At 40.9% G+C, this 27,384-nt stretch overlaps 1 protein-coding gene across 5 annotated transcripts in view; it reads left to right on the top strand.

Annotated features, from left to right (window-relative positions):
- The window catches only part of PDE1C (phosphodiesterase 1C), a 378,336-nt gene that overhangs the window by 182,364 nt on the left and 168,588 nt on the right, over window positions 1-27,384 (top strand). The gene's annotated exons all lie outside the window — the stretch shown is intronic.

Genomic DNA, 27,384 nt, shown 5'->3' with positions numbered 1-27,384 from the left:
TGGGGTGACACGTCGCAGCCACCCCTCCCCTTTGCTGTCACCCTGTGCAGAAGATGATGGCTCCAGTGCGGGCGCTGGCAGGACGGACTGTGTGTGTGCTGGTGTGTCACAGCCACACGAGACTGAAGTGTGGTGGCTGGAGTCATGGATGAAGTGGGTTTGAGCTATGACAGATTGGTGGAAAACACTGATTTGGAGGTTTCTGTGCTGAACTGTGCAGGTGGGCATTGTGCAGTGTGAGACACAAGAACAGGAAGAAGGTAGACGTGCTCGCGGTTGTTTCTCTGACTGCGGGGCTGTCACTGTAGTTCTGTTTGCAGTTCTGCTTTTCTCCCAGTTTCTCTTGCTGCTGCCATCGCTGTTAATGAATTGTGAACATGGCTCTGGCCAGAGGTCTTGAGTTGCTGCAAATGGGTCTTTTTCTGGGGCTGAGAGGGTTTCCAGAATGAATGATTGCTTGGTGTGTGTCCCTGCTCTGCTCCCATTGTCTGAAGCACTGTGCCTTATTTCATTGTGTTTTCTCTGTGTACATAACCACGGCATCAGAGAGATTTGTCTTCAGCAGCTCCTCTCTATGGGAGGGTTTCTGTAAGCCTCGATAGAGAGATGAAGGATGTTAAAAGCTCCTACAAGCCCAATAGACACTTGTATCAATGACACACAGAGAACTGACTATGTCAGTGTGGTTGAACATTAACCATTACAGGGTTAAGGCTTGTGCCCCATGGGATTTTGAACTTTCTTTTTTTTCTCTGGCTATTACCTGTACCTGCCACCTGACTGATGGTCTATGGCAGCTTCAGGCCCTCTCATGTCTTAGTAAAGAACTTTCTCCTAAGTTCTCTGTGAGGGTGGTGGAGCACTGGAACAGGTTGCCCAGGGAGGTGGTTGAGGCCCCATCCCTGGAGATATTCAAGGAGAGGCTCGATGAAGCCCTGGGCAACCTGGTCTAGTTGGGGGTGTCCCTGCTGACTGCGGGGGGGTCGGACTAGATGGCCTTTGGAGGTCCCTTCCAGCCTGGGCAATTCTATGATTCTATGTTTGACACCTGGTGTGAGCTCTCTGGAGGCTGGAGGCCACCCCGGGGCCTGTCCCAGCACACCTGAGAAGCTCCCCCATATAAGGTCACCCAGGGGTGCTGGCTGGAGGGCACAGTGGGGTGGCTGCCATGGCTGGGAACAGTGCTTTGCCAGCACCTAGGGCAAATTAGCCGGCTGGTAGGCTTCTGACTTGAATTTGCTGCCTGCTGTGTAATTAAGGTATGATGCTAAATGGGAAGTGGCACATGCTGCCATCTGAGGCAGAGTGTAACATCCAGCAAAGGGAAGCGGTAGGTCAGCAATTAATTTAAAGGCTGTTTTTAAGTAGTGGAGTTGGTAATTCCAGCAATGGCCATAAACTGATTACTTGGCTCGGGTCTCCACCTTTGTTTCCCACATTCATTATTTGTGCAGTTTTCTTTTTCCCTTTGTTATGTTTTTTTGTTGGTTTTTTTTTTTTTTTCAAAACTATCTTGGCAGTTTCTGTGTCGCTGGGCTATGGAGGGTGACTGGCAGCTCAACTGAAACCATCCTTCACTTGCTTTTGTGTCTTCTTTTTGTTTATCTTTAGGGGGTGTTACCACATAAGAAGAAGATGATGAGGGGTCTGGAGCATCTCTCTGCTGAGGAAGGCTGAGGGACTTGAGTCTTTTTAGTCTGGAGAAGAGAAGGCTGAGGGGGGATCTGATCAACACCTATAAATACTTCAAGGGTGGGTGTCAGGAGGATGGGGCCAGTCTTTTTTCAGTGGTGCCCAGGGACAGGACAAGAAAAAATGGGCACAAACTGGAAGATACGAAGTTCCACCTAAACATGAGGAGGAACTTCTCTACTTTGAGGGTGGCAGAGCCCTGGCAGAGGCTGCCCAGGGAGGTGGTGGAGTCTCCTTCTCTGGAGACATTCAAACCCCACCTGGACACGTTCCTGTGGGACTTGCTCTGGGTGGACCTGCTCTGGCAGGGGGTTGGACTGGATGATCTCCAGAGGTCCCTTCCAACCCCATACCATTCTGTGAATACCTGGGTGGTAGTGAGGAGTGCTTAGCTCTGTAGGAGAAGCACTGCTCTCCTCTGTGCCTTGCAGTGTAAAGACACATTTTCCCCTGAGTGATGGGGAGATGGGGTACATGCAGGAAAACTTGAGTAGAAATAGTTGCAGTAAAATCTGAGCCACTCTAAAGTGGAAATGACAGACACTGACTCTTGCATTGATCATCCTGTTAACTGTTGACTCCAGTGCTTTTGGAACAATAACATATTGATATGATTTTCCTCATAAACTTGGAAGTTTCACAGCTGTCTAGACAACGCTAATTTCATTAGTCCCAACTTAGTAATTGCACCTGAGCTACTGAACTGTGATGTAGATTAATCACAACAATACCAGAGAAGCAGGATGCTTAATCAGAATTGGGTCATCTATCATTCTCCTGTGAAGTTCCCCTTGGGTAAGTGCATAGTGGATAGCTTGTTAAATAGAGGGTGGGGAGACAGTCAGCACGAGGCAGAGCTAGACAGAAAGCCAAAGCTCTCTTGAACTTTCATGTCCTGGGTTGGTTTTGCTTTCCCTGGAGCACTTGAGACCCGGATAATGTTTGATTTGACTGTTGAGAATCCCAGTTACCCTGAAGACAGCTGGCTGTGGGCTGCCTGTGTTTTTCTGGGAGATACTTGGCACCTTCAGCTCCCTAGGATATTATAAGGGAAAATAAGCCTTTCAAGTAGCCCTTGGCAGTCTCCTCCTAGATCAGGTTCCTCTGCTTGGGTGACATTTGGCTAGTGCAGGCAGTTCTGCATGTCTAAGGACTCACTAAAGTCCTACTTATCTTCTCATAATTTGTTAGATAAATAATCTGTGTTAGTTTACATGGCATACATTTTCATCCATTACTATCCACAGCCATGCATTTTACTGCGCCAGTAACACAGAATTGCATGTGGTGGTGTTTTAGTTTAGCTGCATGTTGGTTAATTGTAAAGTTTAATTTTCTATTAAGATGCAAATGCTTCTTTTACAGTGAACTCTTTTTAGATAAAAGTCAAGTAAAAAGAGTCCTGATATTTTATCCATCCTTCATGGACGGTTTGTTGGTTTTTATCCCCTAAGCATCACTTAATGCTATACATGAAGTACAAAGTAGAAAAGGAAATGTAACCAAAGTGCCTTTGAAATATGGCTGTGACCCTGAAAGAAGCATCCTAACAGGCCCTGCAAAATACTAATGTGATTTCTTTAAAAAAACATTGTACTCTAATTAAAAAAGGTTGGCATCTGATACAAACCACATGGCCGGAACATCAAGCCATCCCTAATTTTCATAAGGGTTTTGTTGTTTCCACTTCAGACGATCAGGCAGGAAACTCATAAGCAGAGATCTTTTCTATCCCTTTCCCACACTTTCCCATTCTTTCTCATCTGTGTCTGTACTTCTCATTTCCAGTTTGCTCTAGCATTTAGTTAATAGACTCTTGGAGGAAAATGTGAATGTGAACATGTTCATAAATGTAGAAAAATAGAAGTGTGTGATGTATTTATGTTAGTGTATAGAACAAGAGGTAAACCATATGTGCACAAATGGTGTTACGTGCAAAATAAATGGAAAAGTGTATCCTCCCCTCCCCCCAACTTTAGTTCATGGTCATCTTTAGAGTTACTCATGCTGATACCTCTTTAGATTTAAATAATCCACTGTCTCTTTTTTATTATTTCAAAATGTAGGTAAAGTCTCATTCTAGATAGTCTTCAAGTTAGGTGTTTGCCTGGGACTAGGTCCTGTGAGGAGAACTCTGTGCTGGGGATCAATGTCATCCTTTAGTGCTGTTAGGACACAGTAAAGAGATTTTCATTGGAATGAAGCATCAGTGCTCTCCCAAAACTGACCGTCTGAGTAAGGGCGTTGTATATGGTGGTAGCTGTCACTGCCATTGACAGAATAATGTAGACTGAAGGGGACCTTCGGAGGTCACCTCTTCCAGCTCTCAGTATTTGAGAACGTCACTGTGGCCCTGATTAACTGTTGGCATTTGTCAACTCACTTAGTTCTTAGTTCTGATGCGATTTCATTTCCACAGCTTATCTATTGCCCTTGCAAGGTTATCTTAATTACAAATAATAAAAATACCCCTAATTCCTTAAGCTGTGCAAGTAATTATAATACTGCTTAGCTCAAGTTTTTTATGTATATATATATATAATTTGAGCAACTCCTGCAATATAGGCTGCGTTAAAGGTTGATACGCTAATCAGTAGCATGCACACAAAATGTACGAGTTGATGTGCCAAAATTCTTTGTAAAGCATGGTCGTTTGGATGCTGAGATCTCCTTGACTCCTTGTAGGGCTTCTCAAAACTTCAGGGAAACTGGTGTTAAATTTTCAGTTCAGGGCTGCTGGGCATTGTGTGAAAAGAGATCTGCTGATTGCTGTGGTATCACTTCTGCATTTCATTGCTTCATCACACTTGCATTGTGCAAGAAGATATCTGAGTTATTTCTACAGTATCACAAGTGGAGTTGGTTCTGTTAAATGTAATGAACACTTAATTTCGGTAAAAAAGGTATTGATCTGTTGAGTGCTCTGTATCCGTTGCACTGCAGAATCATAGGTGCTTTGGGAAAAAGTTGAACGTGGTCCTGTAAGTAAAGCTTATAATCAATCTATATGTGAATGGGGCAAATTAGAGCGACATTGGCAATCTTAATTCAGTATTTCCTAGCTTTCTGGGTGCTTTACTTTGCAACGTGAGTGATCTTCTAATGTGGTTTTAGTGCCATCAGATACTGGCAGCATTACACAGCTCGGAAAAAGAGGCTGCGGTTCAAGTTAAAGCCAAGTGGAATTTGTGCTTTAATTCATGCGGAAGTTTATATTACTTGGCTATGTGCAGGGAAACTTCATGCTGAGAGGAAGAAACCCACCTTCTACGAAATCCCAGCTTTTGTTCTCCTAACACTTTCTGAAAGAGGAAAACATTGGAAATGACAGGCTTTTGCACACCCTCCTGCTTTCTGTCCTTCTCCTATTTCCCTCAGTTTAAGAGAGCTGGAATGTGCAATGAGATTGGGCCCTGTACAGACACATGCTGCTTTTTTTTCTACCTGCTTTTGAACTCTTGCTCAGTTTTTCTACCCTAAAAAGAAGGCAGTCATGTATTAATATGGTGGCTCTGGTAGAGGAAGGTATGAATTTTGGATTCCTGACATGAGTAATGGGGCTTATCTTTATCCAGAGCAGGAGGAAGTTCAAAATGATTATGAAACATGATTAAATAGTGACCAAATCTTTCTTACTGATATATATATTCCTAAAACTAATTTTTCTAAAATTAACTTTATTCCATATATTATATAGTGCTGAATAATTATCAAAAATACAAGTCATCTTTTAGTGACTACTAAAATATTGAATATTATTTAGCATATTTTTTAAGCTGGCTTAGAATACCTAAAAAAATACTGATTGTGCAGAATTTGTTCTAGCAATAACACATCTTGCTTGATAAGGAACGGACTCTGCCAGATCTGAAAAAAAGTAGCTTACGCTACTCAAATACTATGATTGCAAGTGTCCTCATCTATCAAAAGAAAGTTATGTTCAGGTTTTTCCTAATCGTGTTCATTTTTAGGTGAAATTCAGCCATAAACTTGAGTATCATTTCAGCAGAACTGATAAGACATTCCTGCTTTTGCATTGGTCCTCTATAAATGCTTTCTTTTTTCAAAATTCTTACTGCTGGACAAGTTTTCCTGGTTCAGTCTTGGGGAGAGGGCAGAGCAGAAGCAGTCTTGTGCCTTCTACTCCTTGTCCAGGCTTTGTTATGAAAAGTTGTCCAGAAAAAAGCTGCTGGAGAATAGTTTTTTCACTAGCTATGCACCCCAGAGATTAACGCTCTAAAAATAGGTAATATAGGTTAGATGCACTATAGCCTTATGATATTTTGGCACTTCTGTTCCTACCATTTGGAACCAAACAAAATAGTACATGTTTGAATCTGGAAAGCTGCATGGAGAAGAATAAATCCAGCCTCCTGATACCTTCCTGTTGGGTTAGTTTGGCTGCTTTTGGTGATATCTAGTGCTCTTCTCACCGACTTATTTTTTGCTGAATTGAAGTGGTTTGCTTTTTCCCTTGGGGTTTTGCCGTGTTCATTCCTTTACATGTATGGAATATAAATCTGTTTGTGGGTGCACAGGTACCAGTAAGTGTTCATGTCCATTTCAGTTAATCTGAGATCCTGTACTGAAGCATGTTCAGAGAATTAGATTACAATTTCATGAGAGGATGAAACAGGGAGTTCTTCTCCCATGATTTACACGTAATTTGTATAACAAGGATAATAAAACTTAATGAAGAATTCAGTTAAGCCTTATATTATTGCCTATTAGACATGATCTTCCTGTAAAATATTATTGATTTTTTTAAAGTCTTTTTTGTTGTTTTGCCCCTGAGAAGGGAATTGCTTGGGTTTGATGCATGTGACTCAATGAAACTTCCTTAGTTAAAATGACATTAACTTTGGGGGTCATGTTGGTAGCCTAAGAGGGAGGAAGCTAACAGGGTTTCTATTCATGCAGTCCCTCTATGGATAATCAGACTGTTCGTTTCCCAAGTCTGGATGAAAACAGTTTATGACACTAGTAAGGGGCCTTCTTTTGTTGTAGCTTAATGTAACTGTTGGCAAAGTCAGAGCCTACTCTATAGAGCTTCTCTTTTTGTCCTTTTCTTCTTATTTGCACTGAAATTTCTTGATAATCTCTCCATGTTCACAGAAGATCTACATAAGCATGTGAAAAAATACCTTGTTTTATTTCCTGAAAATAAGTGTTAACACAAATGTTAACACATTTGTCTTCAGTCCTTCCTTCCCCAGCTGCCATTTCTCATTCCCTTGTTCCTCCTCATCCCTCTTTCCTAACTGTGAATTTTTGTAACCCACAGCATGAAGAAGACAGTTTTAGTCTTGACTCTCTATATTCCACTGGTCTTGCACTAACACACTACACACAGAAGCACAGAGTCTTGTCTGTTGAGAAGCTTTCCTTCTAAGGGAATACTCAGGAAACAAGTGGAAAACCCTAAGATTTGGGGTCCTACTGCCACTTGCTGCTCCTAGGCTGTATCATGCTACTTTTCAGTTGAGCATCTAGAAGTTCCTGGGGAATAAAGTGCCAAAAGACGGAAGAAAACAAAACAATGTAAATGGGTGTGTGGGGTTTTGTTTATTTTTGTTTTTTTTTTTTTTTACTGGAATGCTAAATCGTATGTGGTCAAACCAATAATCCCAACAGCTGCAAATGAGTTGACACCTCTGAACTGGTACACCAAGTAGCAGAGGTAGTCCATTGATTTTTCCTATCAATCCTATTTATAACGTATGAGCTATAGCAACCTCTAGGCAATTTTCAGTACACTGGGTAATTACAAAAAGCTGGTCATTTAAATTACCCTAAGATGCAGCATTTCCATGACTAATTCAGAATTCCTATGTCTTAGCCGTGTCTCCAATTCAATTTGAATTGATAATGAGTTGTTTGAATTCTTTGTTTTGATTTGGTGGTCAGGCCAAAGGACAACAGTTTTTTAGGGGGGTAAGGAGGAGAGAGGGAGAAAGGGGGGGTTGGGGAGGGGGGAATTAGTACCTGACATTATTTTGGCAGTTAATGTGGGAATGAGCTTTCACTTGGGGACCTGCTCAGGGAGAAGGCAATAGAATTGAAGTCCAGCCTTCAAAATCTCTCACTTCCTAAATGTGTGTCTCCCTTGCAGATGATGAAGAGGGAATCCTAAGGCATTTTGTTAAAAATATATCAAATGCAAAGGATGAGGCATCCTTGCTGAGATACTTTGCCCCCAGTTATCTCCTGGCAATGTGACTTTTTCTCATGAGAGATTTCTCACTTTTAATGTGGATTACACTGGAGCCACTAACAAGTCATATAAAATCTGGGAAAGCTATAAACGCTCTTTCCTCATTGCCACGTCAGAGAGTCTCTCTGTTTGATTTCTACTGATTAAGCTCTGTGTCTGTTTTAGCACATTCTCAGTAGACTATTCAAGTAACATGAGTAAGTTCTTTCTCCCAACAAATGCATTTTGCTTGCCGTGTTGTCCTGCCTATTTTGAGATGAGAACTTGTGGATGGCATTTAACTTTCATGAGATGACAAGGGAGAAGTCCTCCATATCTTTATGCCATATCTACATGGACACTGCGGGTCAAAGGATTTGTCATACTTTAAGGTGAAAACATTGAGTCTCATGAAAATATTGTCAGTCCCTTGCTGATTGCCGTGCCACCTCCACAGACACGGGGGAGCACGGCTAGTAATGTATTTTGACAGACTGCCTTCCAAGTGTTGACACCAAAAAAAGGAAAAGAAGCCCTAAGTATAAAAAAAAAGACTTAAGCTTCCTTTTTGTGTCCATTAGTTTAAAAAGGATCGCACATCAATATAGTTAATACACATTTCAATGAGCACCACCACAGAGAAGATTAAGAGGCAATTTACTGTAGTTTTCGGCTGGTGTGTCTCCTTCCCTGAATCCCATCCATCTACTGATGGGTTGGAAGAGACACTGACCCTGTTCCAGAATTTTATGTGTACTTTTGCAGGGTTGGAATTAATGTTATGCTCCAGTGGATGGTGATGTTAGACTGTCATCATGCAGAAGAACAATTGTTCTCCTGCTGGGGAGGAAGTTCTCGAGTAGAAATATCCAGGTGTTACGTACTTACCTGCACATACCATGCTTCACAAGGGCTTCATAAAATCTCTGAGGTATCTATATTGTGGATTTCTTGTTTGACCATACTCAGAGGCACTAGTATGCCTGATTGCACAGATGGATGAGTGGGTACATGCACGACAGGTACATTAGATGCCTCTAGCTTAATAAGACTGATCCAAAGCTCTGAAGGGTGCAGTTTGGCACTATCATTTCCAAAGATGTGTTTGTTGTGGGTTTCTTGTGTTGTACTGGTTTTAGGTGTTTTTTTTTTTTCTCAGCCGGATTTTGGGAACAATTACAATAGCTTTGTTTTCTCACAAGATGTAAGAGTGGAACTTTCGACATCTGGTCAGAAAACCTTTTCTTAAATCTGTGCTTTTTTTCAGTACAGCTGCTTATTCCTGATCTTCATTCTGATTCATAGAGTATTTAAACTTGTCTTCCCCTCTCACTTAGCTACAGCCATACCTTCGGAGAAAAGAAATAACAATTGTCTGAACATAACAGACTACAGTTAAATCACGCTTTCTTTCTAAGATTATTACTCTTAGCATGTACAAGTATCTAATTTCTGTGCTCCTATGCAACACATTCAGATTTAGTGGTGCATGTAATTAAGGTTCATAGCTTTGCAACCTTTCTTGACTAATATTTACATAAAGCATGTTTTCAGCTTATGTTTAAATATTGTTTTGATTAGTACAAGCTATTTTTAAAAGCAGGGGAAATCCTCTTAAGTTTGTTGTCAGAAACAATGCTTTATTGCTTTATGCAGTACAGAAAGTGTTTTCTGGACTTGCTGCTCAGTGATACACAGTTATTGTAGGCTTGCAGACTATTGTCTTCATCGGGTTGCTTTTCAGAGTCTGGGATGTTAATAGTAATGAAAGGATAGGATGCAAGTGGTTCATTCTTGGGTTCTTTCTTGTTCTTACTGGGAAAATTCACAGCAGATAGCACTTTTTTTTTTTTTTTTTTTTTTCCAAAAAAAGGAGTAAAATCTTAAAAAAGTGAGAGATGCTGACATTTCAAGTAAACCAGTTCTGTACATGGAATCTATTTATTCTGATTTCTTTGTCTGCTAAAAGATGGTTTTAAATTCTAGGTTTTTGGTTTTTTTTTTTTTTCTATTCCTATCAAAACAGATACTACCATAACTGAGTTCCATGTGAACTGAAAATTTCCCTCTTGGAGGCATTTTTCAGCTACCTAATAACATTTCAACAAATTCCAGCAGTACTTAGTGATTATTGACCAAGGACAACTTCTCCAGTTTTGTCTTGCAGTCAAGACAGAAACACTTACCACCCACTACCTGCTGCAGAATCTGGTGGGATCCATGCCCCAGAACAGCAGTGGTCCTGTGGTTTACATCTCATGGTTTTGTGATATAATTTAACGGCATCAGAAAACCTTGTTAAGCCCCTGTCCAAAATGAAACAACATGTTGTTTCTCATGAGAATGCTGAAGGAACAAATGGGCACAGAGGCTCAGGGGCTGTCCAGCCATGGCTGAACCTTGCACGTGTAGGTCATGATTAAAACATAGCCATGAAATAAAAATCTGGAATAGGAATGCTAACTGTGTTCCACATGGATAAACTGAGTTTGATCCCCTAGGCAGCCAGTCCAACACCTTTTGCCAGCAATAGATTTGCTTAGAAGAGAAAACCAAGACTGTCATAAAAATATGTTGTTCATGCTCGGAAAAGCAATCGGCTTGTTGCTGTTTTTTCTTTAGACTAGCTAAGCCGTAAGAATGGTTGTACTTCAGTTTTCCTACAGATTGCAGGTGTGATATTTTTTAATATTCGTTTTGTTCCCCTTGCAATCCTGTGAATGTTTTCAGATTGTGATGACAAACGCTCCTTCTGGGAGTTTCTGCACTGATAAACAATGGCAACAACAACTTGCTCTATTTCGTGTTATAGCTTAAATTTTAATGACTCATGAGGCACCAAGAACTTGAGCACTGATCTGTTTGTTGACAGAGCTTAAAGACACCAAGGCCTGAAGTGACTAGTAGGTATCATTAATCAGCAGCCTTGTCGCTATGATGTCAAGCAATGCTGCTTTTTGATGGCCGTTTTAAAGAAAACTCTAAAAGCTGGACCTGATGAATTCATCTCCAGTTCTGTCCTAAAGCTTGCCAAGGTGAGGGGCTGGAAGGCTGACATGCACCACAGCTTCCAGACGTGAGGGTCTTACCCCCAGAACCTGAAGGACTCTGCCCTCAGCGTGCACAGCAGTTGCCTAGAGGAGGATGGAGCTGGAGATCATTCAACTGCATGGTCCAGAAAGATTGTCACAGCTATCTCACACTGCAAGTGGTGAACATCAGTGTGGAGTTACAAGGATACATGGAATAGATGCATCTGACCTGTTTTTAAAGCGAGACATTGGAGACCCCAGCAGTTTAGCAGAGCATTCGTTTGAGGAAAATCCTAAATACGTGAAGGTTTTTACTCTTTCGGGGACCAAACCCAAATAAGTCTGGTGATGGGGGAAACAACGCCTCCCAAATCTCTTGGAACTTTCTGAATGACCATTCCAAATGCATGTGATTTACAGAATCACAGAATCTTCATGGTTGGAAGGGACCTTTGAGATTGAGTCCAATCACAAACACACACAAAAAACACAAAAAACAACCCAGCAATCCCCGGCACTAGAGCAGGCCCTGAAGTGCCACATCTACACGTTTCTTAAATCCCTCCAGGGATGGTGACTCACCACCTCCCTGGGCAGGCTGTTCCAGGGCCTGACCACCCTCTCAGGAAAGTCATTCTTCCCAATATCTAATCTAAACCTCCCCTGCCCCAACTTCAGACCATTTCCTCTGCTCCTGATTTAGTTCAGTTTCATTTCACCCCAGTTCCCAGCTGGCTGGTCTGAATTCTGGGAGTGCAGTATCCCAGTTATTCTGCCTACAGGACCCCATGGGCAGGCCAATGTTATGCTTTTTGTCAGTGTCCTTGAGAAACAGTGAGAGACCAGTGACAATCAACATCAACTCTCACCCTTTTTATCTCTAGAAAGCAATGTTCAGCCTTTACTTATCAGCATAGCCTCGACACTGTGCTCCCCTCTGAATTCAGAACTGAAATACCTTGGAAGGAAAATATCATTAGAGCTGAATTTTCCTCATCATTACTTGTCCAGTAACCTTCACTTGGGAGGAATTTAAAGAATAGATGTAGAGGTATTTCTGAATTGCAGCTTTATTATCCTTTAATGCTTCAGTTAATACTAGCACATTAATAAGAGTTATGCAGTAGTTAGACTTGGAGATGGGGCTGCTGTCTTAGGTGGTTTGGGGCCCATTCAGAACAGTTTTTAAAAAATAATGACAGAAAGTGGTACAGAATCTGGCAGATGTTTGAAACCTGCAGGGAGTTTGTCACATCACTAGCAAAAGCACTTTCCTCTGCCATGTGCAGCTGGAAAGCTGCGAGTTGCTCTGATTAATCCAGTGGTGGAAATATGGATGGCGCTGAGGAACCTTGCACAGTGCCTACAGACCTGCACACAGAGAAACTGTGGCTGGAAAAGGTGTAGACGGAAGAAAAGGTGACAAATTTCTTCAGTTCCTTCATCTGAAAGGAGGTGTTAGAAGCAGAGAGAGAAGCAGAAGCAGGAATAACATAAGATAAATGGTATGAAATTGTCTTGTCCTCTAGCATAACACTTCACTGGGGCTGTGGTTAACATCTGGGTTGCCATATACTGAAAGTGGATGAGGGACTTGCTTGGTGAATCTACAGGTTGAGTTTTATGTGCTGAAGAAAATGGGGAAAACTGGCTTTTTTTTGATGCAGACTTTATGATGTCTGCATATGCTTTAACTGCCCATTCTTAATTTGGAAAACTGTTTTGTTATAATAAGAGCAGACTTTACAGCATTCACCTGCTTATTCTTCCAGCTGTTTGCTGACAGGATGTAATTAGGAGAGCATGTTTCTTCAAAGCATCATATGCACAGGGATTCGGTGAACGTTTTCAATCTGAATTAGGAACGTGCTACCCAGGCTTCAGGTTTTATGAGCATATGATGGGTTTGTCTCTGAGGAAGGGTCTTGGCTTGAGGAACAGCCATTGAACATTAAGCAAGCATGAAGTCAATAGAAAACAGAAAAATGTAATATTTTTGCTTTGAACTAAAATTATTAATGTTCAGAAGTTACATGCATTTTCAGTGGATTAATAAAAGACAGTCATATTTTGGTCAGGAATACACAGAGGAGTCTTTTAATTGCTGCTAGAGTTGTATCAAGGAAAAACAGAAAGACACCAAATGAAGTTAGTTTAACTCTACTATTAGGCATTTCTCCTTGTAAGAAAGATGTCTGACAAACATTTTGAAGAATAAGGCACTTAAACAGCCATAACTATGTAATACAGGTTTGAATAAACCTGTATGTCAGTTCAGGAGCATTTCCTGATCCGAGGAGTATTTCCCTTGAATGAATATAGGTTATTTATGTTCTTCTGAAATTGAGTTGGAGCTCAGCTCACTGAAAAGTAGAAAGCTTGTTATTTGGTCAGAAAAGTAGGTATCACAGTTATTAGGTGTTAGCTGTCTCTCAGATCTGAAGAAGGACTTGTAAGTCCAGAAACACGTCTTCCAGCTCTATCAGTTGAACTTCCACAGATTTAATCTCAAACAGAGGAGTAATTGCTGACACATAGACATCCTATGTTGTCTCACAAAACCACGTGGCCTCTGTCTTCAAAAGGGCATGGGTCTTCTGTATGTCTTGTGTGCCAACCTGCTGCAGATGCTTTGAAAGCTGAGAAAACTTCAAATCTCCTGACATAGGTTTATTTAGGTGATTGGTCAACACCCTTGTCACTGTGTAAATTCAGGCTGAAATGCAGTTGCAAAGTGGGTTTTGCTGAATAACCAAACAACTTCTAGATGCTATATAGATGGCCTAGGTCACTATCAGGGCAAAGGTATTATTTAAAAGTTTGGTAGTATCAAAATCATACATAATATTACAAAAGTAGTAGTAATAGGAAATGTGACCTGTGTGTGAATACGTGTTGGTAGGCAAAGAAGGGCAGGAGGGAATGAGTGGGCAGTATTGGGGAAGCAAGGGTGGATTCAAGGCTGTTCAGCTTTGTTGCATGATATGAAAAACAGCCCAGCTTGCAGTCAAGGCTGCTAAGTGGTCTATAGGAAATCAGTTGGGTGGCTTAAGTGGTTTTCCCAAACATGCCCATTATCCCACAAGTAGTACCAAGCTATGATGCCTAGTCTAGATGAGAAAAAGATGGGTTTAATGCATTATACACCTTATCTTAGTGGGTGTGCTTAAAATAAGGCTTTAAGAGGACTCTCCAACGTAAGGAGAAATGCAGAATTCTCTTGGCTAACACATGGAGACTCAGTGTGCTCTCTCTGCTCCAATGGTTTAAAACTTGTTAGCTAATATATATGTTTTCATCCTGTTATTTCAAAACCACTTTGTCCCAAGTTGTATATAATTACTGTCTGTTTTCAATGCTCTTCCAAGCTACTGTGAGGGGACACTGGCAAAAATTTTCTGGGAAAGGCAAGAAACTTCCATCTCTGAGAATACTTCTTAGGCAACTATAATGATGACCACCACACTCTCACACAGTGAGACCCAGCAAATTAGTGAATGTTGATTAATCACTATTCCATCTAAGAGTGATTAACTTTTAAAAGCTGATGTTTTTGAGACGGAGCTTTTAGGAGGAGAACTGTACAGCAGATAATTGCTTCGGTCTAAATGCAGCTCTGTGACTGCGTCAACGCACAGAAATCATGTGGCATTTTCCTCACCCGCCAGGAGTGTGCACGGTGAGAAAGCTTCTGGGAGATCATCTTCTCAGAAACGTTCTCATTATGCATTTACAGCCACCAGTGAAACTAATGGTTGTGACTGAAGATGCCATAAAGCTGTTTTGACTTTGGCCCCTTGCATCAGTGAACTGTCTTCCTTCACACCGAATGTTTCTAAGCCACGCTAAAGCACGCTTTATAGACAGCACACAGCCTCCTTCATAGTGTGTGGGTACAGCTTGGTGACTGCTCAAAACCTGGGATTAAAACTATCCTTGGTGAGAGAGGGAAGAAATCAACCCATGCAACGACTGCGTCCTATGCAGCATTTTTCCCCTCCCCGTCAGCGACTTACTCTTGCATGGGGCTGCAGCACCTCATTCTGTCACTTGCTAAGAACAGCGTTGACGTATTATTTTTCGCAGTACAGAGAGATAAAATAATCTTATTGTGGTAAGTTAGCTTGAATTGTCACTTCACGTTGCCATTCCTGAGACATTTGTTCAGCGTCTGTTTACTGCCTGGGTCTTATCAACACTTCCCAAGCTGTACTGTTTGGAAACTTTAGGCTTGAAACTTTGCCAATACTGCTGACTAGTTCCAGTAATGTTCTTTGTTACCTGCTTTTTGACTTAACACATGCCACAGGCCATGTGGAGAGTTGTATAAGGATTCAGTTGTTTGATGCTGGTATTCCATCCCAAGGATGCTGTCGTAATAAAAGGGGAAAACCAACCTAGGCAGCTGGGTGTATTATCAAATAGAGCAACTGCGTAGGTCTTCAGAGGCTCAAACAGCTCATCAACTTAATCTTACAGCATCCTGAATGGAAATACGTGCTTGTTTTTAAGTTGTACTGGTTCTGTTTTTCAAACAGGAATGTTGTCATACGGTGTGAATCATCGCAGAGAATAATAAACTCCAGACCTTGCAGAAGGGAAGTTATGTTTGACCTTTCTGGACAAACACATTTGCAAGGAAGCATTGCAGTTTGGGTAGCGTGACCTTGCCTAGAAGACGTATTTCTCCTTGGCTTTGTGTGATATGCTTAACATTCCAGTCCTCCTGTTTGTTGGTTTGGGATAATCAGCAGCAGCTTTGCAGATCTGCAGGAGCTTTTTCAAATGGAAGTTGGTTCACTTTAGGCTACTTCCGAGCACCTCTAAGCATGAGCTAAACAGTTTATTAAATTTGATAGGTCATTTTTTACCACTTTTTTTTATTTCTTTTTAATAATGAAAATTATTTGATCTTTCCTCATCTTATTTTTTTTTTTTAAAAAAAATACAAATTTCTAAATCCTCTGTATCTACTGCTGATCTAGTAAGATGTCTTAAAAATCAGTCTACCGGATGTTTTCCACTTACTTGCCTGTTACATTATAAACTAACGTTATGAAACAGAAATAAGTTGGAGGGAAAATATTTTGTTGTTTGGCACTCCTCAGATTATGAAACAATGTTTACTTCACTTAAAATTCTGAATCCGTTCCAAGCATGAATAAAACTTTGAAAGGTATTATTTATGGAAAGAAATAGTGGACTTTTTAAAGAAGGATTTTTAAAATGTTAAGGGTCATCAGTCAAGCCCTCACTTAAACTTCATGAGAGGCTTGAAAGACTCTGTTAATTTTTTCCCCTGTAGAAATGCCCAAGGACATCTAACAGTCAGCATTCAACTTGTTAAGAGTTACACCCTGTCTCTTGAAAAGTACAAAATATGCTGTACTAACCTTTATAAAAGCATTGGGAGTTCAGACTCTTTTCAGACCCTACTGAAAGGTGCTGTGCTAAATGTTGGAGAGTTGATGGACTTCCTTTATTTCACGGAATCAGGGAATTGTCAGAGTTGGAAGGGACCTCTAGAGATCATCTAGTCCAACTCCCCTGCTAAAGCAGGGCTGCCCAGAGCACATCACTCAGGAGCTCGTTATGGGAAACAGTCCTCACGTTTGACTCCACAGTCTGATAATTCACACATGGTCGGTCACTGTGTGCGGGCGTGGAGTGGAGCAGGACAGGTTAAAGGCAGGACAGCAAAACTTTTCCTTAGGTTTTTGACGAGAGCCTGTTTATGTGCCTTTACAGAGAAAGAAAGAAATAGGAAGGGTGAAACTCTGTATCTTAAAAAAAATTTCCACTTATTTCAGTTTGAGGAGGATTTCCTGTTTAGGCTTTTGAGTTGATTGCTAAATGCCTAATTCACAGAACCACAGAATTGTAGGGGCTGGAAGGGACCTTCAGAGGTCATCTAGCCCAAGCTGCTAAACCAGCTTCACCACAGAATGTAGAGCAGGCTGGACAGGAACACGTCCAGGTCGGTTTTGAATGTCTCCAGAGAAGGAGACTCCACCACCTCCCTGGGCAGCCTCTGCCAGGGCTCTGCCACCCTCACAGGAAAGAAGTTTTTCCACACATTCATATGGAACTGCCTGTGTACCAGTTTGTGTCCGTTGCCCCTTGTCAGGTCACCAGGCACCACTGAGAAGAGCCTGACCCCATCCTTTTCAAATTTGCTCTTTAGATATTTATAAGCATCAATGAGATCCCCTCTCAGTCTTCTTTTCTCCAGGCTCAACAGATACAGGTCTCTCAGCCTTTCCTCCTAAGAGAGCTGCTCCATTCCCTTGATCATCTTTGTAGGCCTCCACTGGACTCGTTTCCAATAGTTCCCTGTCCTTGAACTGGGGTCCCAGAACTGGACCCAGTGCTCCAGATGGGGCCTCACCAGAGCAGACAGAGGGGCAGGATGACCTCCCTCCACCTGCTGGCTCTGTTTAATGTGCCCCAGGAGACCATTGGCCTTCTTGGCCACAAGGGCACATTGCTGCCTCATGGTTAACTTGTTGTCCACCAGGAGTTCAAAGTCTCTCTCTACAGGGCTGCTTTCCAGCAGGTCAGCCTGTTGGGTCCTGGTCTGACTGGTCGAGGAAGGTTTTGCACCTCTCACACAGCCCCTAACCTGTACCAGCACGTGGGACTTTTCCTCCCCAGGTGCAGGACCCTCCACTCGCCCTTGTTGAAGTTAACCCTCAACAGCAGCAGCAAGTCAGCAGGTTTTTCCTGAAGAGTTTTGCTGCAGTAGTAGCCTGGAAATTGCTACAGGTCTGTTAGCTGCCTCTCTGCACAGTTGCAAGTATACTGTTCTCTTTTATTCTCTAAACTGTCTGGAATGCAAAAATAAGTGGTTAAATAGGTGCAAAGAGTGGAATCCCCTAAAAATACCACCTCTATTCTTGATGCTTATATCAAAAGCTACTTATAACGAGTCCTACTGCATTATCTCTGCCAAGTGGTAAAGAGATGACACAGTTTTGTGATTCCTGTGTTCCACGACGATGGATAGAAACAGCAAGTGTGCATGTGGTGCTCCTGGTGAGGTAATTCCATATCACATATCTGAGACCTTGATTCTCCCACAGCATTGAGCAGTGCTGTCTCTTTCTGTCTTTGGCTTGACCAGTTGGGACTCTCAGCTTTGGTCCGTTATAATTTTTGCTGGAGTTAACCTGCATTAATATTATTTAACTGTAGTTGCTCCTGTCTTGTTACAGAAGCGAGCAGATACTGCGCTGTGCAGCACTTTGCAGTGCCTTTGGCAGGAAGGAATGGAGCTGGTGTACTGCATGTTAACAGATTTTCTTCCAAAAGTTAGCAAATCGAGGAGAGGCAGACTGCCCATGCTCCTATATTGCTTCTAGACATTTATAGTGCAGGAGATTTATTGCATCTTCTGAGTTTCAAGTGTATTCCATTCTAGGATAGCATAGACTCTTCCCTACTCCTAAATTCTTGCAAATGACTTTGTAGTAAGTCTGTGGTATGCGTGAACACGTTTATGGTGTTACTGTACTTCACCACCATTCAGAACAGCCTTGCACCAGCAGAAACAAGGCATAATGCTGTTTTCAGAATTTTCCTCCCACTTCAGCTACAGCCCGACTCTAGTTTATCACCTCTGACTAGACTGTTCCATCCTTGAAATTTTCGCTTAAATGACGCAGAGCTCTTTTCCAGAATCATACCAGTTAAAATGGAACTTCTGTCAGAGGAAAAAAAAAAAAGGTCTGGTTTGGGACAGCCCTGTGAAGGGATAGAGGAAAGGTAGAAACAATGGAGTTGCTTTTGCGAGGACTTTCTCAAACCACTACCCAGGAAATTCTTATTAATGATGGCTCTAGGCTTTCCCAGGTGTCTAGTATGAAGGATACATTGCAGTGGTGCCTGGCCAGGCTTTTGCCACATGCTGATACCAATAAATGAGGTGAAATAGCCTTTTTGGATTGGCATTAGAACTGTATAAGTAGTTCATAGGTTAAGGTCCTCTTAATTGGTGCCTTGCCTTTTGTCCCCTTGTGTGTGGGGATGCTGACTCCAGACAGAATTCCTGGAAAGGACAAGCTCTGCTTAGTCTGAAAAGTTAGTCAGAAAGCAAATGGATGATGGGACATAATCTTTAAAAGACTGAAGAGCACTTCTGGGAAAAGATGGGCCTCCTGCCCTGTGAATATTGCATTTCATGGTAAGTCTCTGTGATATAGAAAGTAGAGCTGTCAGAAGAGGATTCCGCAGCCTGGTGGCAAAAATAATAAGGTTTCTGCATGAAGAAAGATTAGAAAGATGAAGATAATTTTATTTAAAGATGAGATAAATCAGAGTTGGATAGAGTGGTGTTCTAGAAACAGCTACTGAGTTAGAGTGGCATTAGCTCAGCCTTGTAGTATAACAACCAGAGGAAAGGAAAGTAATTAAGAGGAATTCTTTCCATTTGATAACTGTGTCCTATCAAGCTGTGTGTTTGTAAGGCAAGAAGTTCATTAGGATTCAGTGGAGCTTGCTGCTTCTACAAAGAATGAGAATATTTGCAGCTAATTTATACATAAGAAGTCCTTTCAGAAGGCCATAAAGTCTGTCCATATGGCTGAGCTCTGCACTTCACTTTGTGAGCAGTATATTCCACAGCTTGTAGATATGCTCCTCTCTGAAGGGCCAGCTCTGCCAAGTAAAAGTCACAGCTAAGTTGTCCAGCAGTCAAATCCATGTCTGACAGAGCTATAAGAAAGCCAGGCTAGTAGAGAAGTGAACAAGGAACAGCAAGATTATATTGTACCAATGTTAATTTTACATTAAGGTATCCAGAACTGCAGTGTGAGAATTTGACCCTAGGGATTGTTAAAACCTTTTAAGATGATGGAGACTCCATTAATTTTTCCAGAGTATATTTCTTTTCTTCTTCTTTTTTTTTTTTTTTTTTTAATCTCTCTATTAGAGTAAAAGACATTTTTTGTATTTTTTTTCCCCTTTCAATATACAGGATGATTAGAGAAAATGAACTCCTCTTCAATAGCTGTGTAATTATTCGTTGTCATTTGGATATGAATTTGATTCCGATGAGTGATTTATAAAGAATATGTGTGTGAATTCCAAAATGAAATGTATTTCTGCAAACTGATCTAAAAAATACTTTTTTTTTTTTAATTGGAGAAAGGGAGGAAAAGTGATGAGACCAAAAGACTGGCAGCTTGTTGAAAATCACAAGTGATCCTACACTATTTTCATTTAATAGTAGTGCCTGAAAACTTTTTTCATTAAAACTATTTAGAAAGAAAGTAGCAGTCTCAAAAAGTTGAATGCCTTGTGTATCTCATTAGCTAATACTGGATGACAGAAAGATGAAATGAAAAGAGAGCAAACCAAGACCAAGGGGAGAAGGGGTTTTAGGCAAGAAGAAAAGTGCATGCGTTTGGATGTTTAACTCATTTTTCTGATGGGCAGTAGATTTCTGAGCATTTCAGATTAATTACTTAATTTGGGGTTGCTTGGATTGTATTGCAAAATGTTCTGAAATTTCAAAGCTAGTCACTCGTTCCAGAAAATGACCGTGGAAATCACTTGTTAGGTTTCTAATAGGCTTTGGCTTTGAGTCAGAGCGAGCTCCTCTCGTTGGGGCTCACTGGCACCTTGGTGCTTGCGTGGTCCTGGCGCTGGGAGAGGGGCTCAGCCCCACGCAGAGCAGGGCATCGTGCCTCTACAGCAGAAGGGCACAACCTGACCCTGGCCTTTTACTGAAACACACCTTGACTTCTGCTTGTAGAATCATAGAATCACAGAACGGTTTGGGTTGGAAGGGACCTTAAAGATCATCAAGTTCCAACCCCCTGCCCTGGGCAGGGACACCTCCCACCAGACCAGGTTGCTCCAAGCCCCATCCAGCCTGGCCTTGAACCCCTCCAGGGATGGGGCAGCCACAGCTTCTCTGGGCAACCTGTTCCAGTGTCTCACCACCCTCAGAGTAAAAAATTTCTTCCTGAGATCTAATCTGAATCTTTTCTTCCAATTTAAAACCATTTCCCCTTGTCCCATCATTACCCTTCCTGGCAAAGAGTCCCTCCCCAGCTCAAGAAGAGTTGTGTTAGCTTTGAAAGGAGGCTGAAGAAGAGGAATTTTGCATAACGGATGGATGATGGACATGCAGATGGCCTGTTAATTTCCTGCTATGGGATGTCTCAAATGAATTATTTACCTGACAAATAGTCCCAATATGTTGAGGAAGAGGTGACTGCTAAGATAGAAGTCAAGTGATACTTAATTTTACTTACCTAGACTGAATACCATATGTAATTGCAATATTAATGGCCTGTGCAGCAACAGGCAAAGTCTGGAGGGAAGGGTACTATAATTTAATAGATCAAAATGTGACAAAAGATTAAGAAGCCTTTAGACAAACAAGCCTGCCTCCAGGTGCGTATCTCTACACTGCCTCTTCCTCCGTCTATCACACCTGCAAAAACATTACTTCTACTCTACTCTGCCATCTGGAGTAATAAGGCAAAAAAGGGGTAGAGCAGTTATTTTTGGCATGGAAATAGTTACCGGTTAATCTCTCCAGCTCGTGTATTTACGTTGCAAATGTCACTCCTTATTTGTGTCACCCACTTGAGTCTGTCACGTCCTTTTGTGCTGACAGTCCTGAGATGAAGTTTGACATGCAGCATGTGATAGCAGATGGGCAGCTGAACGAGTGGGCTGGGAAAACATCTCAACCTTCTTTGAGGAACACGGATGCTTTATCTCCAAACACTGCTTTTTCGACAATTGCCCGCATATTCTAGGGGACCCATCTAAATTAAGCTGGCTAGGGAAAGACTGTGCGTGTTTGAAAGGACTGGGTAAAGGGCTGGGATTTTCAGCTCATAACTATAGGAGGAGCTCATTTGTTGCCTATGAACTGAACCCATTCCACTGTGCTCATCTCCTTTTAAAAATTGGAGATGGGTTGTTGCTAATTAAACTCAATGTTTGCTTGTTGGGAATGACCTATTGGGGCACAGACCTGTATGAGCAATTTTCACTCTTCCACTCTTTGAGAACTTGTTGGGCTAAGGTTTTTTGTTTGTTTGTTTGTTTCTCAAAAATTTTTAATAAGTTAACTTTTAAATGTTTCGAAATAAAAAAGTTTAAAATGCCGGTTTTCATGTATGTAATACACAGGATAATTTTTTTTTTTTTTAACTCCCACACACTCTGTGGGGACAAAAATAAAAGCATGTTGGGTACAGAAAGGAAAAGGAAATAAAGCTTTCCTCTCTTAAGTCAGTTTTACAAAAGATGCATGTGACTCATTTTAGGCTTGACTGAAGCATTTATGCTCACCATCCAGATTGTGTCTGCTCTGTTGTGCTAAAGGCTGTTTCAAAATAGTGTTCAGCTTGCCCAGCAATGCCAGAGGGAGAGTGGCTGAGGAAAAGGGAGAGAACAGAGTAGTAGAACCGGCCACACGTACGCATCTTTTGGGCCACTGGGTGAGCCTGCCACGTCTACGGGGGTTGCAGTTCCACGTTTGTGCTCAGCGAGGTGAAACCTGGAAACACTCATTGTTCTTCAGAATTTTACATCTTGACTGGAGATAAATTGGTTGGCGTGGGCTAAAGAATAGTGGTTTATGGCATAAATATCCATTAGGGGAGTTTTATACATGAGGACATCTGCTATCGAGTACCTTTGAAGAGGAATTTGGAGTATTTGGACATTGACCTACATTAGGATGGCAGTTCTTATTTTCCTTTGTGGCAACTGGAGAGAAGCAATTCTGGTTCAATACAAAAGTAAAGTGAGTGAGGATTTCTTTTATACGAAGACGACATTGTGGTTCATAATGAGTTGGAAAGTTTAAGTCTTCTCATGCAACAAAATGGTTCCTGTATACTTAGGATAACTAGGAGATAAAAGGTGATGCTTGGAATAGATCTTTTTATCAAAAGACCTAGTATTGCTTTGGTAATTAGAATCACTGTGAATTAATATCACACGGATTTGCACAACTTTTTATTTTTTTCATATTTATAGAAAAACTCTTAGTGCTGCTCTCTTGCATTCGACTTTCCCTCTCTTTAGATTCTTAACTAGTCAAGTGGCCAAACGAGCACTTGACTTGGAAACAACAATTTACGTTGAAAATAAATCTCCCAAACTGCAAAGGTTAACTCCTTTTTTAAAATAAAATAAAATTAATAAAATTGTTTATGCTCTATGAATAATTTGCTTTGAAATAGAGTAATAAAAATGCAGAGTTTGCATTTAAAAACTGATCTCTTCCCATGGATGCACCAATTTGTTCTTGCACTTAGCTATGTTAAGTGTTTAAGCTACTCCTTATGGCCAGTATAGAGAAGAGTAAGGACAGATCAAAGCTACTGATGACATCATATCCATAGTCCTATGTATCTCATGTGAACTTTGCACATTTTGAGAATTGCCATCAATACACTTTTAAGTTGCCTCCGTTATTTTAAAGGTAGTTTATAGACATGTCCTTTAGTCCTACAACTTCTGTTGAGATTTCAGTCTTTTGCACTTAATATTCTTCCTTTGTTACCAATAGCAATGTAAGGTTACAGCTAGCTGAATTTTGTGATTTAATCTAGTTTTCAATAGAAAACTGGATTTGGGGCTAAATATATTTTCACCAAAATTCCAGCAAAAAACAACAAAGCAAAAGAACAACTGCCCAAAGATTTAGGCAAAAATGATTTTTAGAGTTGATAGCCAAGATTTCCAGATTTGGATCTTTTTTCAGTATTACTAGAGCTGCTCTTTGTTGTTTTTAACTTAGAAATGCCTAGGGGTCTCAATTAAAATCAGGGATGTGCGGTGCCAGAACTATGACAACGTGTACCAATGTGTGCTGTTCCTTTCCTGATGAGTTTATGATGCAGTCTGATCCTGCAAAACCAGCTTTCCAGCTTTTCTCCTCTCTCCTTTTACAGCATTATACCTCATTAAAAAAGGGTATTTTTAAAAGCCTGTATACCATGAATGTTGAACATATTTGTCCTCGGCAGCACTTAAAAAAACCTCAAATGAACAAACTTCAAATAGTTTTATTTAAAATACAACACTTAATTTCTGTGAATTCCCTTTACTCCGACTTCTGCCTTACTCTTTCTGTTTGAAAGTAGAGACTTCCACCAGTGTTACTCGATAAGCAATCCAGCTATAATAAAGTTGCAGTGCTATCATTTCGTTGCATTATCAAAAGAGCAATTGCTTAATGTACTTGAATTGGAACTTGCTGCAGGCGTAGCAAGGGAGCAACTGACTCTGTGATGAATGGCCCTTACAGTTAAAATGGAATAGACTCCACTAGAAAGGTGTGTTGGCATTTGCTTTTCTCTCTAAGTGCAAAATTGTTTCATTTAAAAACAAAAAAATGGAGAAGCTAATAACAGTTGGCTTTGCTTTGCATAATATTGTCTTATCCTTGCTCTAAATATTTGCCAATATCAGATTCACAAAAATCTGGCAAAAATCTCACAGACTCCTCAAAGCTCATTTGTGAAAATATTAAGCTGTGAGGTTCTGAATTGAGGCTGACATTAAATGATGTTAAATGAGCTGCTTCGTTTTCAATATTACTGCAACCTACCTTGTCTCTACCCACTGTCTTTAGGGATGATGCACACAGAAGGTACAGTTGCAAGGTGTATCGGAAAATTACTATAATTTATTTTCAGTCTTTTCTTCACAAATAAATAAAATATTCATTTTCTGGGGGAAGGATGGTTAGGGAAATAAGATATAGAGCTAAGAGCACAACATCTGGGTTTTATGGCTCTGTCCTCAAATCTGTTACTTAAATATTTGTGTATATATAAAACCAAATTTCCTTTAATTATTGTTTTTTGTTTATTTGAGCGATAGAGCACTTACTGATGTGAGCACCATGTTTTAAGGTCCTACAGTTGAAAAACATTGATGGCAGCACCTTTCACTTAGAAGCCTCAAAGAAGACTATAAACCTCTTCTGACTGAGCCCCAGAATCCTCATTATGGGTGGTGGAGGGTCATCATGAAGGCAGGGAGAATGCTCTATGGGAGAGCCACATGACTTTGTTGCATGAGTGTAATGGGTTAGTAAGAGACTCAAGAATGCACAAGTCCTAATTACTAGTCAGCAAGTCTAACTATTAAGCACATGCTGTCTGCCCAACTTTGTGGAGTTTATAGGAACCAGCATGAAAACAGAGCAGAACTTATTTTTATGAACTGACAGGCTCATACTGCCTACTCCGTGTAAATTCACATTGCTGCTTGTGGAATTTTTCCACAGAAAATCACAGGGCTTACTAGTAGTAAAATTAACAAAGGCTCCACACACAGAAAACTGGGGAATATTTTTTTCTGTCTTCAATAAATGAAACTGCATTTCAATAAATGAAACTGCATTACTGAAAACCGAAACAAAACCTTGCAATCTTTCCTATCCACCTGCATTCTTACCGATAAAACATTCATTATTGCTTGTTGTGTAACAAGAAGTAATAAAATCAGTAATATTATTAATCATTGCAGTTAGTTATGTAATATTTTGTTTAGGACTGAAGTGCCTTACCCATTCACAGAAACTGATTTCCGTTTTTTATATTAAAACTGTATAAACCACTAAGCTAGCAAGAGTCCTGATACAGCTTCTGTTGGGATTTTCTTACGGTCCTCAATCTGACATGTCCAAATTTTGTTCTCTATTGAAAAAAATAAAACCAAACCAAAACCTGCGGGTTGACATAGTGCTTAGTGACACGGTTTAGTGATGTGCTTTTTTGTTTTTGTCAGAGTTAGGTTGATGGTTGGATTAGATGATCTTAAAGGTCTCTTCCAACCCTGAAGATTCTATGATTCTACAAAACGAGGTGATGTGCTTATTTATGTTTCAAATAGTAAAATTTTGTGGGAATTTTTGTTTTTGTCTTCTTTTTTCTTCTTGATAGTTTTGCATTCAAACAGGCACATTCTTGATAGTACTTAATATAAAGGAGGCCACGTTGACCCTCGGGAGTTTTGAGAATGCTTTCTGCCTCCCAGCTCTGGAAATGCACTGCAGCTGAGTCCTGTTTCATGAGATAAGACTTGCACGCCAGCCTCCCCGGTGCCTGGTTTCCATGCAAAGGGCACTCTGGTGTGGACCAGAAGGTATTTCCTAGCAGCTGTGGTGTGCATCAGTCTGGTGGTATGTGAGAACTGATAACTCTTCTAGTCTGAGGTTCTCCAGCAGATTAGAGCCCCATCGTCTCCGTTATTTCTCCATGTCCTGCTCTTGACTTTTGGGGCATGGGCTGTTGCACACATGAGCAAAACCAAGACCAAAAACAAGCAAAAAAAGTCCTGAAAGAGGTCAGTAGTAGCATCGTCCTTCATTTCACTCCTTCAAACATTAGTTGTCACATGCACCACAATAAAAGCATGTCTTCAGAGCTAGGAACATTTCGGTAACTTTTCAGTCATCTAGTTTAACTTCTATTTATGAATAATGTTTGGGATGCTTGCATGTATGTGGAGGCAAATTTCTCCTTTCCAATGTAGAAGTAACTCCTGTAAGATTTATAGTGAGTAGGTGTGATGAATAGCTTGTTCACTGCAGCTCAGACCCCTTCTTTTTAATATCCGCTGATGAGCAGTTTATGGTGCATTTAGAATCACTGGTTATGTGAGATCATTCTTGAAGTATATATGTGTAACTCATTGCAAGGTAAATGTTCGTAGACTGTATAATACATAAAGTTGATATTACCATTGATTATGAATTCACGCGTCTTGTAGGAAGTTCCAAAATAACTGGGTTTGTCCCAAAGCCCTAGCACCCTTAGTGATGAGGTTGTAAGAGAGATCTCGGAGAATTACAAAGGTTTTAGCACCTACTTGTGAACAAAAACAAAACAAAAAAACCCAGAAACAAACAACAAAATGCAAGTGTTAAAAAGGTTAAAACCTAAAGCAAAGGTTTGAAAAAGAAATTGGAATTTTAATGGCAAAAAGCAGTGGCTGGTGCAATAAAGCACACTCGTGATTTTTGAAGGGTTGAAGGGCTTCCAGGCAGTGGGTCTCATTTGGATCCTGGCCAGATAGAAGTGATTTTGGATGGATGGACTTAGGGCATAGGGGTCCCTGGCTGCAGGTTTAGAAAAGTCTCTATGTTAGAGAGGGGCAGGAGGGAGATTTTCTGCTCCTTTGTGTCTCCTATTCCCATGGGAGGGTCTCAGAGCCGCTACCTGATGGGAAGAGGGGCAGCTTTCTTCATCATTCCCCCTTTCCTCCTCCTCTGTCTCTCAAGCTGGCTAGCTGGTGTTACTGGTTTTCTCTGTGCCCGTACAGAGAATTGTGTCCTCTCTGGAAAAAGGCCAGTGTGAGTTTCCTCCCTCCATCCCCTTTGATGAGGTGCACAGAACAGTCCTTTAAGGACACAGTGTGAGCTTGGTTGTTTCTCATTTCACTGTGGGGTTACAGGAGTGGAGGTATAAAAACTGCACCTTG

The sequence above is a fragment of the Calidris pugnax genome, unplaced genomic scaffold (genome assembly GCF_001431845.1).
Source record: "Calidris pugnax isolate Ruff unplaced genomic scaffold, ASM143184v1 scaffold124, whole genome shotgun sequence".
Classification (NCBI taxonomy): domain Eukaryota; kingdom Metazoa; phylum Chordata; class Aves; order Charadriiformes; family Scolopacidae; genus Calidris; species Calidris pugnax.
This window is presented reverse-complemented; position numbering and strand designations above follow the sequence as displayed.